Below are 5,970 nucleotides of genomic sequence, written 5' to 3'. Positions count from 1 at the left end.
TATAAACACCTGAGGTTAGCCAAACCTAGAGTAAACACCATCAAACTTTAAAACCATGCCTTTGAAACCCAAGAATTTGTGCCAACTGAATAGAATGAAGCTAAGGATATTAACAATTTATCTCCAAAACTGCAACACTAGAAACCATAACATGGAGAAATGTGGAGCATGCAATTCACACGGAAACACTGTCAAACATTGAACATTACGCGCTGATGAACACAACTTCCGTTGCACTTCAATCTAGAGCACCTAATCTTGAATCTAATATCTCTAAACACTTCTTAATAACATATCCAAACCACATGAACAAATGTACAATATAGAAGAAATGTGGAGCAAATCTCTCAACACAATTACACAGGAAACTCAACATCAACTATACCAACTAGTCACTAATGATAACCAAAGCATGTTGACATCAATGAGAACACACCAAATACTCATTCTACCCAAACTTGCAACATCATTCTCTCATCTGTGGAATGTGTCAATTCTTCATATGTAACTTTACCTTTAGAGTGAATTAGATAAATCTAATTTTAAAATAATGAAGAAAAACTAACGAGTTTTTTCTTACCTTCATTTTGATCATCAATATTGCTCAAATTTCTTATTTTTGATTGCATTAGACTTATAGTGGTAATAAGGAATTAAATTTTATCTTTACTTTTTCAATAAATATTATTTATTATTATTTGGAGATTCAACCATGTTTCTAACTTATGAAACAATTATTATATTATTTCATCAGTACATATGTATAATTCAATAATGTTATTCGAGAAGTCTGCTGACACATTGCACCCAACAGTTTTTGGACCCATGTAGTATGATATCATTCTTCAATAATCATGGATAACTTTGTGCATTGAAGAGATGGATGAGTTGGTGAAAGAATCGGAAATAAAAAAGAATAGAAATAATACAACAAATGGTAATCTACTCAGTGATAAGTGTGAGATAAACTTTATATTTATTATGTTTGTTAGATACAAAGATATCTCAGTTCTCTATCCTTACCTCATCACTATATATGGTCTTGTTATCTTACGTTAACATTTTTTTTTTCTTATGGCTATATTAAGATTGCCATTCTAACTTAATTTATATATCCAATTGTTCATTTAGACCAACATTTATATAGATATATTTCTTGTTGTGTATCACCAACATTAGATAATTCATATTAACGTAGATCATGCTCCGATGGGGACTATTGTGAAGAACTAGAATATAATTAAAATCTAGGATTATATATGAAAAAAATCACAAGTGATAGGAGTACCTCTCAGTTATAGTAGTAAAGATAATTCTATAATTATATCAAGTTTCATATGATGTATCTAGTAATTTCACTAATAGATCATGATTCTATGATAATTGATTATAAATGATCTTTGCCAACATTGATAAATTATATTTATATAGAAACTAGTTGCTAGAGAGTTGAGCCATAATATAGTTTTATATAAATAAATAAATAGACAAAAGTGTTGATTTTACTCATTAGAGTCTATATAGCTATCTGATTTTTTTTAAATGCATCTAACATGAATATCATATGTTTCCAAAGATACATTAAGGTGGGTATTCATTTCATATTTGGATTCTTAGATGGTATGATAAAGGAATACCTTATGAAATACTACTATGCTTTAAAAATGATCTAGAATGCAATGCCCCTTAATCCCTTCAAAAATCTCTTTAGCGTCTCTTGATGTTTACACTCTTTGTAAAGCTAAGTTTATATCAAAATTTTAATTTAATTTGGACTTACTAAATTTTACTTTTAAAAAAAAATAAAATTGAGTAACTTTAAATTATGGGTACTCAATTAAAACTACAACTTTTAATAGAATTATAGTGAGAAATGTGTATCGATAATTTTAACTTTTTCTCTTCTTCTTTTTTTGAAATATGACTAACTTTAATTATGGGTATACAGTTTTAGCTACAACTTTTTATAGGATTATGTTTGTGGTGTTCGATGTCTGTTGGGTTTTGTTCCTTTTTGGTAGTAGGCATTATGGTCTTGGGCCCTCACTCCACATGAGCCCTCAGTATTTGTCACTTGTTGGTTTGATGTTGTTATGTTAAGGTTTGAGCTTCTCCCGATTTAATCTATTCAGAATCTTTTATAAGATTATTTTTAAAATGAATAAATTTAAGTTCTTTGTGTTCTTACCCACTTATTTTATGAATCTATAGTATTATTTAAAGATATAGATCTAAATTCATAGCTTTTAATTTTAAGTTGTAAATTTATTAAAATTATTAGTTAATTTTTTAAATAATACATTTTTTAACTATCCATTATATCTCATGGGTTTGATCTAATCAAGAGTGCCTTGAATTATAAGTAAAAAGTAAGAAAAACAAATCAAATGATTGGTGAAACAAATATATCAGACCCTATATTTTATGAATTATGGTGTATTAATTTTCAAATATAATAGATTGGAAAAAATTATTTTATACAAGTTTATATTATGGGTTTCGATGGATTGCATAAGATTTGATTGAAATAAAAAACATACTACCACAAAACTTACACTAAAAGATAGATAATTTGCTTTCAAATTGTTACATAACTCTACTACACATTGTTTAATTTATTTTTCTTTTCATTCATGATTCAATTTTACTCATTTAATAAACTTTCCCTTTCTAATCAAGGCACCATATCAAGTTTAATAATAAGTATTCCTCTTCTCTAAATATTTGTGCTTCCAAAATCTTGAAGAGAGCAAATTTCAAATGAAAGAAGCTTGTAAAAATCATTACATCGAAATTATTATTGTTAAGCCTAACTCAATAATGTCTACCAGAGACCAAAAGTCCATGTAAAACAGTACCAGTATCTCAGAAAGAGCCTTCTTTATCGAGCGTACAATCTTTTGTGGGGTACAGGCGATTGCATGATCTCCACCCTAAAATCTTTCAACGTCTTTTTCTCCATTGTAATTATTAAGCACCACAACTACTATGAAGAGGGATGAATACTTGGAAGAAAATATGATAGTCCACAGGTTTAAAGATAGAAGAAGACAAACAAAAATATTTCAAGTCGATGTTACATGGAAATTAATGATACATTTCAAAGTCGATGTTACATGGAAATTACAACTAACCGAGCACTTTGTAATCAATGATACTGTTGCAAATATTCTACTTTCCAAAACGTTGAAGACGATCTTTGAATTTATCTTGCCTCAGGGAGGTGTTATTGCCTTTTTCTTTTCATATCCAATTGTGTGGATCGCTTGCTTCGTACATTTGTTATGACACCATCTATGGAATACCATTTTCACAAGGTTTTCTGTCAATTTCAGGTGGAAAACTTGTTATTCTATTTTCATCTACTTTTTAACTTTCTTTCTTTTTTCTTTGTCTTATAGAAAAAGGAATTTCATATGACTTTTAAGTAATACTTATGCATGTTAGGAAAAAACATGAGACAAGTGAAACTCTTGTTGCACATAGATTATTCATAAATAGAGTTACATATTTATAGTTACCAGATGATTTAACAATTGTTTATAAATTTATTAAATACTTTGATAATTAATTATAATTATTCGACAACAAACTAAATTTGATTGATAGCTAATTTTAGAAACTCTTGACTATTAACTAAAACATAATTACAATTTTATATTGAATTCTAATTATTGAAACATTATATTTGAACAATACATTTATGTTATTTTAAAATTTAAAAGATATCATTGTCTCGTAGAGAAGAGTCAAATATTTTTCATGTTTATTCACAACCGCTGGCTTTGGGAGGTTAGTGTTTGACAACCTTGTCCCTTGGGTGAAATTACTAAGTATCTTATTAGTAAAAAAAATCATTCGCTTTTCAGACAAGAAATGTTTGTGACTATTTCATTTAGAGTTGAATTTTTCTCTCCTTTGTATTATAAGTGATGCAAGCAAAAGAGAAATCAACAGTTGGTTTAGAAGCTCTATCTCATTCCTATTGATCTCATTAATGTGCTCACATTTCTTACCCAGAATGTTCTATTGACTTCTTTTGGGGGATTTTATTTACTCTTTCTTATTTTCACATATTAGAATTTAGTCTAATTTAATTTATTTTAATATTTGTACATAGTATTAGTAGATACAAATTAAAAACATATATTAACTTAGCTTAATGACCTTATTAACTTCTAGAGATCATTCCAATCATATAAATAACATTGATAATTAAAACAATGTGTTAGAACAAAGTTTATGACAAATGAAAGAATTGTTAAATACATAAATATAATTGATTATCGATTCTTTTTCTAAAATTTTATGCCACTATATTGTTTGGTATATTTAGTCATGAAAATGAAATGCAAACCAAATAGATTTTAAATAAAAATAATAACAAAAGATATGTGAATAGTCATTCAAACAAACTTGCCATATCTTCAATCCCATATTTTATGCTTGATTGCTTCAATATTACTACATATGAGCCATGTGATGGCCCCATAGTGAGAAAAAAATCTCCCCACCCACATTAAATTAATAGTGAATTAGTTTCCCATCATGAATTTTTCTTATTCATTTATGTTAAATTTTGTAAAAGAGCATAAAATGTTTTATTTGGATATAAAGAACTTAGATTTCTATATGCATGTTATAAAATAATTTATCAATATTTCCACCAATTTGTCATTTCGGATATTCAAGAATGTTGAATGGAACTAGATTACAATTCATAGTGAGAAAGGTAAAGTCAACCAAATTGATTCAATCATTATTAATAAAACATAAGTGGGATTTAAACTAGTTATGTTCTATCCTTTAAAAACGAATAATATGAAATGCCACTAAAATTATGAAATCAATTTTTAAGAGATTTTTTATATTTAATGCTAAGGAATTGAATAATACCTCAATGATCAATTAAAACCATTCAAGTCCATCACATGAACCAAAAACAAATTTTAAATGATTGAAGATTTCAATATTTTTTAAAAATATATTTCATGTGACCTTCAACGTGCCAATTAGAGGAGTACGGGACCTGAACTTAGAATAAGATGAGTATATTTTTTCATACATATAGAATCTAAGGGAAGAACCATTAGTGGAAACATAAGAAAACTTAAACCAAACTAGGATTACCTAGGGAACATTACCTCTTATGAAAAATATTACAACATTTTTTATTAAGCATAGTTAACTTTATATTTTAATATGTGTAATATCTATGTTGAATTTTCTTTTAACATTTCTATTCTATTATAAGGAGGTATAAGGAAGAATTTTATGATTAGTATACATATTGTATAAAAAAGTTTATTAACACTCTTTTTTTTGTACATGATGGATAATATTGAGAGCGCAAAAGGAAAAAAAATAGAACAAAATTTTAATATTGAAATTGAGATTCAATTGGGATGATATTACATTCTTACATAATAATCTTTTTATAACCTTCCATATCTCATAAAAAATTTCCAAAACCCATTTATGGGAATAAGTCCTAACAACTAATTATTCAATTACCAACATTATTTTATTTGTTAATCTAAACTAGCTAAAAACTAATTGACAAATGTAATATTCACCAACATTCCCCCCATTACAAAATTAATTCTAATAAGAGTTAAAAATTGTAAGGGTTGATCATAACTCTTTTGGAGACTTTGATGAAGTGCCTTCACCAATCCTCCTCAGTCACCCAAGAAACATTGAACTGACTACATCAATGAATCTTCTCATTGTAGAAGTTGTAACCATCTACACAACATGAGATAACATAAAGGTTTTTCCACCCTCCATGCAAAATGAGACACATTTCCTCCAAAGTTCCACATCTCCTCTGAGTGTGTCTAATGCCTCCTCTAGTTCTGCACATGAGACACCTTTCCATCAAAAGTTCACATCTCCTCCAAATGTATATAATTCCTCCTCAAATACTATACAAATCACCAACCAAATGTGAATACACCAAATTCATCC

Source organism: Cryptomeria japonica, chromosome 5 (genome assembly GCF_030272615.1).
Source record: "Cryptomeria japonica chromosome 5, Sugi_1.0, whole genome shotgun sequence".
Lineage (NCBI taxonomy): Eukaryota > Viridiplantae > Streptophyta > Pinopsida > Cupressales > Cupressaceae > Cryptomeria > Cryptomeria japonica.
Note: the sequence above shows the minus strand (reverse complement) of the source record.